This window comes from Hippocampus bargibanti, linkage group LG09, assembly GCF_051943395.1.
Source record: "Hippocampus bargibanti isolate YZ-2025 linkage group LG09, ASM5194339v1, whole genome shotgun sequence".
NCBI lineage: Eukaryota > Metazoa > Chordata > Actinopteri > Syngnathiformes > Syngnathidae > Hippocampus > Hippocampus bargibanti.
The window spans coordinates 18,778,813-18,793,266 of NC_142742.1; the positions used below are offsets into that span (position 1 = coordinate 18,778,813).

At 41.1% G+C, this 14,454-nt stretch overlaps 1 protein-coding gene and 1 long non-coding RNA gene across 2 annotated transcripts in view; one reads left to right on the forward strand and one right to left on the reverse strand.

Moving 5' to 3' along the window:
• Positions 1 to 14,454, forward strand: part of lrfn5a (leucine rich repeat and fibronectin type III domain containing 5a) — a 203,358-nt gene that overhangs the window by 64,875 nt on the left and 124,029 nt on the right. The gene's annotated exons all lie outside the window — the stretch shown is intronic.
• Positions 1,707 to 9,142, reverse strand: LOC148893895 (uncharacterized). The gene is made up of 5 exons (XR_016115939.1): positions 9,074 to 9,142; positions 8,413 to 8,481; positions 8,208 to 8,240; positions 2,516 to 5,153; positions 1,707 to 2,419 (listed from the first exon to the last, which is right to left on the reverse strand). It is a non-coding gene; the product is annotated as an uncharacterized LOC148893895 (long non-coding RNA).

Below are 14,454 nucleotides of genomic sequence, written 5' to 3' on the forward strand. Positions count from 1 at the left end.
AAATATTGTTCTTGAATGTTCTGTGAAGGTACTAAAGAGGATTAGGGCCAATGAAGAAAAAAATACAGTTTGCAAGATTCTTCCTTTTATCTCAGAATTCTGACCTTATTCTCAGAAATCTGACTATTAAAAGTACAATTCTGACTTTTAAAATAAGAATTCTGATTTTAATCTCAAAATTCTGATTTTAAAAGTCAGAATTCTGAGAATAAAGTCAGAATTTTGAGATGAAAGTGAGAATCTTGCAAACTGTACTTTTTTCTTCATTGGCCCTAATCATCTTCCATATAATAGTAAAAGTGAGTGATCCTGAATGTTGAGTGTCTTCATAACTATTTAACCATTATTTTCACAAAATCTTATCTCAAGATTGTCAACATTTCCTTTTCTCCTCCTTTCATATTTCATAGCTGCTAGATTTGAGTGAGGCTGCAGCTGGTGTTTACTGTGCTTCCCACAGAGATGTCATTATGCTTTCTGTACAGTACATGTGTTCATTCAGCAGACGCAGGGCTTATTTGCAATTCACTTTTATAGCTGCTCAATGCAGGAACTTCACAGTGGTGAACCACGGTGTGCTTTTCCTTTCTGAAAATCCCTAATGTTTATGCAGAAGTAGATGTGAAAGGCATTCACAAAAGTATGCACTTATTTTCTTGTTTTTGCAACTTGCTAGCACGAGTGCACATTTTAGTAAATCATGGGTGTGGAAATCAGCACAATTCACGATTTACCCTCGCACGGGTCAGAGTGGCCTTCTTCAGGCCATTCCAGCTGTCCTTGGGCAATAGGCGGGGCACACCATGAACACGTTACCAGCCAATCGCAGTGCACACAGAAACAACCAACCATGCTTGCCTGCTTGTGTTTCCTTCTCACATTTTAACAATTGTTGACCAAGAGAGAAAACATGAATCCCTTTTTTTGTACCACAAGGAGAAAGCCAGATGTACTGAGCGGATGATGATTGGATGAACCAGTTCGGTTGGAGTGGAAAATTGATAGGCTTCAAAGATAGTGGAAAGACAAGCATATGTGTGAGGATAGAAATAATGACAGATGCAAGGATGGAAAATGGACCAGCAGGACACAAACATATATATGAACACACAAAAACAATGCGCACGACAATTTGCGTGCGCACACACACACACACACACACACACACACACACACACACACACACACACACACGCATTCCTGTTTGAACGACTTTGTGAGGTCCGGGTAACTCCACATCAGGAGTGAGGACCACCCTTTCTGATAAGTTTAGAGAAGAACCAGTGTTATATTTGAACACTAGATGTCCCCCTAACTGCATTTCCCACTTCAACTTGTTTAAAAAACAAAGCAATAAGAAGTGGACTTGAGAGTGGAATCACTAGACAAGTGAGGTCCGAATGGGTAAATCCCGGGACCTCACTCATATAGTGAATTATGTTCGAAACATCGTTTTATTTATTTAATTTTTTTGTTTGGTTGATTCAGTTCAGTTTTCAAACCACTTTTTGTGTCAACTTTTACCTCTCATTATCACCTACAATTACACGGCAGACATTTTGTATTTTAATTGTGTGTATATATATACAGTAACGTCTCGTTATATCGATATTCAAGGGAGTCCGAAAAAATATCGATATAACCGGGACTATCGATATATCCGACCCTGTTTGCATGTAATTTTCTCCGTGCGTGCATAGAAATAGTATCGATATATATATATATATATAGAGAGAGAGAGAGAGAGAGAGAGAGAGAGAGAGAGAGAGAGAGAGAGAGAGAGAGAGAGAGAGAGAGAGAGAGAGAGAGAGAGAGAGAGAGAGAGAGAGAGAGAGACTGTTTAATGAATAACTTGATAGTTTTAACTTAAAATAAATGGAATTCCTTATTTATATGTTCATATCAATCGGAAGCTGGTCTGGTCGATTGCTGTATCATAACTACTTTGGTAAAGTGACTCATGCTTTTGCTCAATGAATTTCCATAACCAAATCAAATAAACTAAAACTTTATTTTAACATGATGTCAACATGAAATCTGTCCTGAAGCAAAACATTTTTAACAACAGTAAAAGGGAATACAATACAAAATTAAATACTCTTGTAAGAAACTAGAACATGTACTAAAGTGCATATTTGTGAAGAAAAAGGCATGCACATCAAAACAAATTTGTTGTATCATTAAAACTGAAGAACCCGAGAAGTGGATCTTCTTTTGAGTGTCACAATTTTGTTGTGGACAAAGTTCTTTATGTCTTTCCAGGATCTTTGAGCCAAAGTCTGCGGCTCTTTCTTAATGCAGTCAGTACACTGTTCTTTCCCAGGCACTTGATGCCCTTTTATCAGTCTCTTCATGTGTTTTTCCACAGCAGCCTTTTCTTCTTCACTCCACGGTCTCCTCAAATTTACTCTGGGAGACCCTAAATATGATGACAATTGCAATTTAATGATACTCACAAAGACCACTTGTGGCAGCATTACAGTGTGGATTATATACATAAAATAAATAGACTTACCTTTCTTTTTCTCTGACTTTGATTTTTCATGCTCTTTGGAAGCAATTTTTTTTCTTGGACTCAAATCTACAAAGAAAGGAGACATTGCTAATTTGACACTCATGGGCAAATACGGTGCATGCATTTTAACTTGTTAAATTATGGAGAAAAAAAAAATATTTCTGGATCCAAAATTAAAAGTTAGTGCGAACCAATACCTCAAGGTAAGACTAATAGCCAAAAAAAGCTTCCAGTTTACCATCTGAGTCAGAAGTTCTATTCCGTTTGCCATGACAGCGCTTTGCTCGTTTTTTTTGTCACGTCACCTTAAAGTAAAACAAGCAAAATGACACCTTGCACTTGTTATGGTGGGACAGGGAGCCATTTCAAAAGGAATCATTTGGAATTCTACAGGGATGCATCTGGGAAATTAAAAAAAGTGGCCCCCTTGTGTCTGAAAAGGGGTCAAAATCTAAAATTGATAGGGCCTGATTTAACTAGATTGCCAAAGTATACAAAACCATTTGAAATAAACCAAAGACATTTTCAATTTTCGGTTTACGAACGTTACATTTTTGAAACTTTTACCTTGGCATACGAACAGTCATATGCCAGTCTCAAAATGATTTTTTTTTTAAATATGATGACATTTCAGTGAATGCTTACCAGAAAAAGATAATTTAATGGTGTCAAGATTCTTTCCACTAAGTGTTCCAGTGCCTTGCTCCATTGCAAAAAGCAGCTTGCTGATTTTTGCAATTTGAAAAGTTTTATCAGTCTGTCTATAAAAATCTCGGTGCACTCTGATGTCGTGTCCCATGAACCTTGCGACTTGTTCCAATTCCTGTTCACTAAGCTCCAACAGCTGACACAGTGTCGCAACCTGTTTCCTCAGTTTGGTAGACCTTAGGAAATGAGGGTTTTCTGCGTTGCTTTCTTTCGCAAATTTGCTCAGACAGTCACATCCCCGGATATTTGTCATTGCACCTGGTCTTGCAAAAAGATAAGGATTCTCAGCAGGTATCCCTGCATCTTGTCGCCTTTGAATTAAAACGTTGATGGACTCCTACATTCTTTCTGTAAAAAACACTGGGACCTTTCTGCCCCTTTTGCCCCGGACTTCAATGCGAGTTAAGAGCTTGCTTAACTCTTTTTCCAATGGTGAAAGTGTTTCAAAAATGTCCTGATTGACTGGATTTGTGCTGGCATTTTGGTGGTCTCGAAAGTCAAACGTGATGCTTCCCCTTCACGCCGCTTGTTAAAAACAATCATTTGTGCCAGAACAGATTCATTCAATTTACGAAAAGCACCTAAACTCATCCCTTGGGTCAATTCGGCCTTTGCCTCCTCTTCAACCACTCTAAGGTGGTCCCTGAGTGTGATGACATCCTTGGTAAGAGGAATATCATCTTGTTTATTCCATCTTTTTTCATCTATTGTTTGATGAGCACTGACTGATACATGGTTTTTCCAGTTTTTTTTCGAGGAGTTCCAGAAATTTTTTTGCCTTTCTCTCTGCCAGGTCCTCCATCAGAGTCTGTCCAATAAGGACTTCCACTGCTCCTTTCAAACAAAATCCTAATTTAAGAGCTGTGGAGGATTTCCCATATTCATTTTCCCCTGGACTGAACGCAGTGAGTTTCTTTGCGACATTTATAACAGTGTTAAACTTTAAAGGCGTACACAAATCCTGCAGACCCGCGATGGTCTTATCCATTTTTTTAGCAATAAGCATGAACCGTCCCAATTCCCTCATTCGTTGCGCAATGTACTGGTGCTTGGACTTGACACGGCCATGTTTGGAATACAGTGATTCGCCATACTTGCAAATTAGGAAATCCTTTCGTATGTGAAACGATACAGGATCTTGTCTCATGTTATTGATAATTGTTTCACATCCCTCTGATGATGCGGCTGTTGGGAGGAGACTGGCAGCAATATTTTGGACCCTCTTTCCTTTCCTTCGCTTGTCGTCTTTGCATAGCTCTCTTGCTCTACAAATTGAATGATGTTTCCACAGACATTTTTTAAAAACAACCCATAACATGATGGGCAGGGCAAATAATCATCGGTGGAGGCGGCATCGGTTGGCTGCTTCCATGTGACAAGTTCCCCTTGTCCATCTTTTAGAACCGTGCTGTTATGTTTGAAGTCTCCCTTGTTCCGAAGCTGTTCCAATAGGGACTTTCTTTTTTTGGATCCTGATGGAAAGCTGAACGTGAAAGCAACTTCTTTAAATTCCATATGTTTCCTTTCTAAATGTCTTGCCATCTTCAAATTTGATTGGCCACAGTAGAAACAATAATGCCTTTTGTCCCAAACGCGTTTGCCTTCTTTTCTTGAACACGTTTTTATGGTTACAGATGGATCTTCTTTGCTCATCTTTTGTTTTTTTGTTTTTTCGTTGAACATAGGTTAATGGGTTACTTTGTTTTCTAATTGCAGACGCGACTCTACGCTGGTCTGCTCCATATGTCTGTTGACTTGTAGAGTCTTCATTGTATGTGTCATGACAGGGCATATTTTTTACCTTTGGAAGGGATATCTCTTCATCAACACTCGAATCAGTGGATGATGTATAGGTAGGTTTGTATTCCACATCTGATCCAGAATGACTGTCCAAGTCAGAAAAATCGCTCTCTTCAGTGGGATTGTCCATCTGTTATAAATATAAAAAAGTAAAAAGATCCGAAAATACCATTGCAAATAATACTACTAAGTAGTACTGATTTATGTTTATATGATGAGATAGGTCATAATGAGGACTGCCTGTGGGATAAAATATTAATCGTATATATTAACAAGTCCTCCATGGTAGTTAGTTGCCACTACACATTTAGCGAATTAGCTGCGTCACAATAAGAGACTGATTTCCAAGTATTCTGCAAACAAATAACAATGATGGCTGGTATGGATTGCGGAGGAAACAATTTTCCATGTGAGCTGTACTCAGGGCAATATTTTCATAGATTTATTAATCGGCAATTTCTGTATATAATTACAATATTTATTTTAACTCTTTCAGCGTATTATGTCTTGTTTTTAATTAAAGCGTATGTTCATTTCTGTCTGGCCAATAGAGTGCCACAACTGCAATTTATCATTAAAAAGATGCCAGAAAAGAACGAAAAGCTAAACAAACATATACTGTAGACTACACAGACTACACAGACTACAAGCCCTCTCCACAGACCTGTGAGAACTCCACCACTCTGCTGAATCAGCTGAACGACTTCTTCGCCCGCTTCGAGGCAGACAACAGCACTCCAGCACAGAAGACCGCACCACCTCCCGGCGAACAGGTGCTGACACTGTCCCAGGACAGCGTGAGGCGATCCCTCAGAGGGACCAACCCACGAAAAACCCCGGGTCCCGACGGCATTCCTGGCCGTGTTCTGAGAGACTGCGCTGTGGAGCTCACAGATGTCTTCACGGACATCTTCAACACATCTCTGAGCCAGGCTGTTGTGCCCACTTCCCTCAAAGCCACCACCATTATCCCGGTCCCTAAGAAGTCGTCCCCCACCTGCCACAATGACTACCGCCCGGTCGCACTCACTCCCATCCTCATGAAGTGCTTCGAGCGGCTAGTTATGAACCACATCAAGGCTGCCCTCCCCCCCAGCCATGACCCCTTCCAGTTTGCATATCGGCCCAACCGCTCGACCGATGATGCCATCTCCACTGCTCTCCACACAGCGCTCACCCAACTGGAGACCAGAAACTCCTACGTCAGAATGCTGTTCACCGACTTCAGCTCAGCATTCAACACAATCATCCCCCAATAGCTCACCGATAAACTGAGCAAACTGGGGATCAGCACCTCCCTGTGCAACTGGCTGCTGGACTTCCTGACGGGGAGACCACAGGCAGTCAGAGTTGGCGACAACACTTCCAGCACCATCACGCTGAACACAGGGCCCCCCAGGGGTGTGTGCTGAGCCCCCTCCTCTTCACTCTGCTCACGCACGACTGCTCACCATCATCACCCAGCTCCAACCTCTTCATAAAGTTTGTGGATGACACGACTGTGGTGGGGCTCATCAACAACGACGAGGAGACAGCCTACAGGGACGAGGTCAGCCGCCTGGCCACGTGGTGCAAGGACAACAATCTCCGTCTGAATGTGGAGAAGACGAAGGAGATTGTTGTGGACTTCAGGAGAGTGCGCCCCCAGCATGCTCCACTAACCATAGACGGTGCTGCAGTGGAGAGAGTGAGCAGCACCAAGTTCCTGGGAGTGCACATATCCGAAGACCTGTCCTGGAGCCACAACACGGCATCAATCACCAAGAGATCCCACCAGCGCATGTACTTCCTCCGCAAGCTTAAAAGGGTTGGAGCCCCGACCCCCATCATGACCTCCTTCTACCGCGGTACCATCGAGAGCATCCTGACCAGCTGTATCACCGTGTGGTACGGCGCCTGCACCATGTCCTGCCGTAAGACTCTGCAGCGCATCGTGAGGACAGCTGAGAAGATCATCGGTGTCTCTCTCCCCCCCCTTCAGGACATCTACAACACCCGCCTCACCCGCAGAGCCATCAGGATCGCTGGCGATCCCACACACCCCTCCCACAGCCTCTTCAGCCTGCTGCCATCGGGTAGGAGACTGCAGAGTCTCCGAGCCAAGACGAGCAGGCTCAAGGACAGTTTCTGCCACCAGGCAGTCCGGAGACTCAACTCCCTCCCAGCCCTGCCCAGCCTGCCCCTTCCCACTGCCACACTCACCGAACTCTGACTACACGCTACATGCTGTACGATCATCCTGAACTCTATTTTTTGTTATTTCTCATTAGACAAGACCTCACTTCAACCCTTTCTAGTTGTTTGTTTTTGCAATTACGACATTACGTCACTTTATGTACGTCACTTCCTCACTTTACATATGTCACTACCTCACTTTACATACGTCACTGCCTCACTTTCTAGACGACACTACCTCACTTTACATAAGGAAATTATAAGTATTGTCTGTTGTCAATTGTATGTCTTTTAGCCACGTTATAAGTGCCTTGCATGTCTTGCACGCTGGGTCCGAGAGGACATTAATTTCATTTGTGCTGTATGTCATGCATATTAGCACGTTTGACAATAAAGCTGACTTTGACTTTGACAATATGCATCTCACCTAATATAAGTTTTTTCAGCCTAAATGCAGAGCTTTTGTTGATCCATATAACCTTTGTGTTGATAAGGGGTCGCAATATAGTAATTTGTCCAAAGTACTTTGTGTTCTGGAAATTGATTTGTATTTTACGTTGTGTTTTTGCAACGTTACATTACATAGATGGTAAGACACTGTCTTTGGCTGTAACCACAGGCGCATATAGCCATGGAAGAAAATTTGACACCACCATGTTTTCTTTATGTTCATTTTCATTTTCATGTCTGGTGCTACAAAAAGTGTATTAAGTGAATCACTGAAATAAAAGATAGCATGGAATACTCAAATACACCATTTTTCACAGTAAAACGTCATAGCTATTGTTAAGAATGTATGGAGTGATTTTTGTTATTAGCAAAACTTTGAAATTCATCCAATAGTGCATGTGTTCAAGTATTTTGAATTGTTTTTGTTGTCGTTAATATTTTGGTCCAAGAAAACATTCCTTTACTGTATTAAGCATTTACAACAAGTAAAAAAACTTAGATACACAGTAGATACACATTAAATGGAAGTGTGCAACAAAATAGTAATACTGAAATGTACCTGAATTGCTGTGTTGACATCATCTTGCTGGGCCTAATGCAATAAAAGTAAATAGATTAATATTCAGGTGCTAAAGAAAAACAATGTCAGTTAACGGAACACAAACAAAATAAGAATGATGGTCACGTTCAAATTGATAGTGCATTTAATTTACACTAAACTATCAATTCCAATAAAAAGTGTGCGAAATTGTCCTGAAACATACCTGGGTAGTCATTTTCTTGATGTTATTCTCCAGGTCCTTATCCAAAATAATATAAGATATTTTGATAACCTAAAAAAATTCAGGTGGTGGGATTAAAAAAAGTCATCAGTACAGCTCAAATGGGTTATCATTTGAATTCAACGTGAATCATGTGATCTAACAAATAACGCTCCTTCACGTGGTATTTAAAAAAAACTCATAATACAAAGAAATCCTCTACACGTGACCAGGGGTGGTCAAAGTAAATAAATCAAATGTCATTTGGTATCACCGTAGCTGTGCTTTTGTTTTTATTGTGTGCCATTTGTTTTTTATCGTGCTTCCAAATTTGGCTGTGCGTTTTTTTCGCTTGTGCTACATTTATGTGTGACGTTTAAATTACGTTCTATTGGCTGGCCCGACGCGACAACGATTGGGACCAAATGGGCACTTCTGAAATACTGACCGGACTTAAGTTTCGATTTACGTTGCTACGTGCTTCTCACTCAATACGTATTACACTATTACTACATCAGTTACATCAGCTTCATTTTATTCTCTGCTCAATTAACATGACGACGCTTTCACTGTCATTCTGATAAAACACGAAAGTTCGAATCCTGTAGTAATTTCTTAGAATGACACATTTGTAAGAAAAATATTCAAAACTTGAATTCCTTACCTGATTTAATTCCGAAATCTTATTCGCTCACTGTTCACTTTTCCTTTGGGCTGATGGGCTGGTTGTGCGCTCGCAGTTTATTAAATTGATGAACACGCACTGTCAGTGTCCTGGGCGAGGGGGGAGGGCTGCAAAACTTTGTTCATGCGCAGTGCGCATGGCGTCCTGGAGCCTGAGCGCTCTTAATTGCTTGATCAAAGTGTGGGCGCCATCCTGCAGAAAGTCTCAGAGCAACTAATACGTGGGGGAGGGGTATGCAGAGTCACTCTGTCTAACAGTGAAGGTTTACTCAACTCAACTCAACTTTGATTGAGGTCTATTGTATTTCAAGGCTAAGAATGATACATTTTGAGCAAGATTGTGTTTTAATTAAACTGTATGAACTCCAATCACACATACCTCTAACATAAATACAGCAAATAAAACTATATGTATTAAACTAACACGAAAAAGAATAATTATTCTTAGAGAAGCATAATTATCAAACGCTGATATGGGGGTGTTATGAAACACAATTATTTACTTATTTAATGCCATTCATAAGATATACATAGTAGTTAGTTTCATAGTTTCAATGTCCAAGGCAAAATAAAACAATAGACTTTTTTTGTATGTGCAGTTTTATGGCGGATGGGAATTGCAGACAGTCACACAGTTGAACCGAAGGTTTTACAGTGTGAAAATAGGCCTCACATTCATGACCAATGGTAAAAATAATTATCAAAATTGACACAGCTTTTCTTAAAGCATTTTGACCCATCCACTGCAATGTGAGCAAGCAGCTGTTCATATCCCAAAAATCATGTCTATTTGATGAACAGTACTTTGTTTTAACTGCCAGAGAGCCAGATGTATAGAGAGCAGGAACATTCTCTGATTTGACGTGTCACCATCCTCATGTCATTTCTCCACTGCGAGACGAATAAAGGTACATTCAATCCAATCCAATGTTATCTCTTCGACCAACACACCAAAACAAGCTTCACAAGATGTACAGCAAAATAAGTTACATTGCAGAGTTTGAATAAGTTTCGTAATGCATCCAACGACAAGGATGACAGAGGACAGTTCTACTGCTGTCTCTCTCCTCGATAAAAACCAAGGAAAGCGGGAATCATCAGCCGCAGAGGGGACAAGGATGGTGAGATAAAATGGTCATGCAACATCACCACACCAAAGTCAAGGCAGAATATCATCTTCTGTTGTGACCAAAATTACACCTGATGTTCTTCAATCAGCATTTCAGCTGTCCATGTCCTCACCAATAGAAAAGATTCTCCAGGAAAAGACAAATTTGGAGGGGAAGCATGTATTTCAAGAGAAATTGAAGCCATTGGATCAGACTGACTTGCATGCATACCTTGGAATTCAGTTATTAGCCAGAGTGCACAGGTCATGGGGAGAAGCAACTGAATGTCTGTGGGATGAAGAGTATGTAAAGCCAATCTTTCAAGAAACAATGTCTCAAAAGAAATTCCACACATCTCATGTGATCTGATTTGACAACTTTCAGACAGCACTTGCTCAATAAACCTGGCAAATATGCCATGAAAATGTGGGCAGCCTATGATGTAAAATGTAGTTATGCATGGAATATGCAAGTCTATCCTGGAAGACTACCTGGAGGAGCATCTGAGAAGAATCAGAGGACGCATGTGGTACTGAAGATGAATGAAAGACTGCAAAGTCTGAAGATGAATGGTAGTGAAGATGAATGAAAGACTGCAAAGTCATTATATCACGTGACAAATTCAATTTACCGCCATGTGTAGATAAACTTCAGGAGAACTTCCCAGTAAATTTCTGAAGCTGTGGGGATGATCTCTCCTCAGTATTTGTCAGGTGTGGTGCGTGATAGAAGGGTTTCAGCTAGGATGAAAGGAAAGGTGTATAAAACCGTGGTGACAGTGGCACTGAAGAAAAGAAAGGAAGCAGAGATGAAGATGTTGAGGTTTTCTTTGGGAGTGACCAGGTTGGATAGGATCAGGAATGAGTACATTAGAGGGACACGCCATATTAGAGGCTTTGGAGAGAAAGTCAGAGAGGCCAGACTGAGATGGTTTGGACATGTCCAGAGGAGAGATACAGTGATTATATCGGGAGGAGGATGCTGAGCCTTGAACTGCCAGGCAGGAGACCGAGAGGAAGACCAAAGAGGAGGTTTCTGGATGTTGTCAAAGAGGACATGAAGATAGCTGGTGTGAGAGAAGACGATGCACAAAACTGGGTTAGATGGAGGACACCGATTTGCTGTGGCGTCCCCTGAAGGAAAAAGCCCAAAGGAAAAGAAGAGGATAGAAAATATGTTGTTTCTTTTCAAGTATATTTACAAGATCTCAGATGCAGTTGTTGCTGATGTCAACTATTATTTGACTGTAGAAATACAGGTAAAAATGACCCACAACATAATCAACACATTTTTTCAACTTAATATCATGGTTTAAAAACTCACATGAAAAAAAAAATTATTCTTAGAGCAGCATAATTATCCAACGCTAAGATGGAAGTGCAATGAAAATATTTATTTATAAAATGCAATTCATAAGATACAGTTTCAATGTCCAAAGCAGTGACTGTTTTTTTAGCTTGTTGGCAGTCTGCTCATTGATTTCTAAACGAGTGGGGGATGGGAATTAGAGACAGACACAGTTGCAGAAAGTGGGCGGGAGTGGGGGAGGGGAAGACAGTAAGGTTAGAGCGTGAGAACAGACCTCAACTGATGATCAAAATTGCCACAGCTTTTTTTAAACTTTGATTGAGGTCTGTTTTGAAGGGGGGTATGATAAATTGTGTTCAATATCAACTTTTAATAACTAGTAACAACAATGTCACATAGCACTGCATCTGCCGTATTCTTTATGGCATGAACACATTCACATTTGGCATGAACACATTCACAAATGCTCACCTCTACTCTTTGTCTCGTTTCAACTACTCTTTCTTTAATCAACACATTTTTTCAACATAATATCATGGTTTAAAAACTCACATGAAAATTTATAATTATTCTTGACAATTCATAAGATGTATGAACCCATACTGCTGTTCACAAATGCTCACCTCTACTCTTTGGCTAGTTTCAACTACTATTTCGGCATTGCAATAGAGTGCAGAATCTTTTTTTTCTTCATCCGCGCTGCGTAGGCGGGGAGACGCGCACAGTCTCTGTGTCACTAATTAAGTGGGGGAGGGGTAGTGCAACAGTCACCAAGTCTCACTGAGAATTCTCCCACGGTATTTTTTCAACTTTGATTGAGGTATATTTTAAGGCTGAGAACGATACGTTTTGAGCAACATCGTGTTTTAATTAAACTATATGAACTCCAATGTCACATACCTCTAACATAGGTACAGCAAATAAAACTATATGTATTAAACTAACATGGAAAATTATAATTGGTCCTTAAGTGCCACTGAAGAAAAGACAGGAAGCAGAGCTGGAGGTAGCAGAACTGAAGATGTTGAGGTTTTCTTTGGGAGTGAACAGGTTGGATAGGATCAGGAATGAGATTATCAGAGGGACAAGCCATATTAGAGGCCTTGGAGAGAATGTCAGAAAGGCCAGACTGAGATGGTTTGGACTGTAGAAATACAGGTAAAAATGACCCACAACATAATCTACACATTTTTTCAACTTAATATCATGGTTTAAAAACTCACATGAAAATGTATAATTATTCTTAGAGCAGCATAATTATCCAACGCTAAGATGGAAGTGCAATGAAAATATTTATTTATAAGATGCAATTCATAAGATACAGTTTCAATGTCCAAAGCAGTGACTGTTTTTAGCTTGTTGGCAGTCTGCTCATTGATTTCTAAACGAGTGGGGGATGGGAATTAGAGACAGACACAGTTGCAGAAAGTGGGCGGGAGTGGCGTAGGGGAAGACAGTAAGGTTAGAGCGTGAGAACAGACCTCAACTGATGATCAAAATTGCCACAGCTTTTTTTAAACTTTGATTGAGGTCTGTTTTGAAGGGGGGTATGATAAATTGTGTTCAATATCAACTTTTAATAACTCGTAACAACAATGTCACATAGCACTGCATCTGCCGTACTCGTTTTTGGCATGAACCCATACTGCTGTTCACAAATGCTCACCTCTACTCTTTGGCTAGTTTCAACTACTCTTTCAAATTGCTCGGCACCATGGCGCTGTTGGATTGGATTTGCCTTTATTAGTCTCACAGTGGAGAAATTTACATTTCACAGCAGCAAAGTGATGAAAGGAATGAAAGTAGAAAAACAACATACATGAGCTGCTGGAAAGGCAGCTTCTCGCCACGCAACAGGCATAATGGAGAAGGTGTTGTCTCATTGCCGATCAAAATAAATCCATACGAAAGATAGCTTTCACTATGTTGCCTTAAGGTCATCGTCTTTGCTTTATTTTCCCCAACACTAATACTAGGGCCTTCATCCGGGTCAGAATCTTGTACACAACCCAATTCGGAGTTTGCAGTTGCCCTTTTTACTCCTAACTCCTTTAACTCCTTGACTGTCACCACGACCTCTCACATGCATCATTAAGTTTCTCGGAGGAACGAGACGATCGGCTACATGTTGCCACATGGACAAATATTTAATTACCCCCCTAGTGTTTACAGCATGGACACTGGACAATGACAATGATTGCAGAAAATGATTAATATGTGTTTTATGTCTGTGTAAGCGGGCGGCCCGGTAGTCGAGTGGTTAGCACACCGGCTTCACAGTGCAGAGGTCGCCGGTTCGCGTCCCGGTCCGGCCTCCCTGTGTGGAGTTTGCATGTTCTCCCCGGACCCGCGTGGGTTTTCCCCGGGTCCTCCGGTTTCCTCCCACACTCCAAAAACATGCATGTCAGGCAGATTGACCATTCCAAATTGTCCCTACGTGTGAGTGTGAGTGACTTTTGTATGTCTTTGTGTGCCCTGCGATTGGCTGGCAACCAATTCAGGGTGTCCCTTGCCCCGTGCCCGAAGACAGCTGAGATAGGCTCCAGCAACCCCCGTGACCCTAATGAGGAATAAGCGGTACGGAAAATGAGATGAGATGTCTGTGTAAGCTCTCAGTCGTACAGGAGTGGTCCATCGATGAAAAGGTTTCTTCAGCCGTCATCTGTACTTCTTTGAAGGTGTCGGACGTTTCGCTTCATCTCCAAGAAGCTGACGAAGCTTCTTGGAGATGAAGCGAAACGTCCGGCATGAAGCGAAATGCTGAAGAACAGCTGAAGAAACCTTTTCATCAATATGTGTTTTCAAATGTGAGCTCTTGATCTCTCACGGCACACTACTGTGCCGCGGCACAGTGGTTGAAAATCATTGTTCATCTCATAACTTGTACCACATTTGAACATCTAATATGCCATGATATCCCAAGATAATATTTGACAAGTATCGA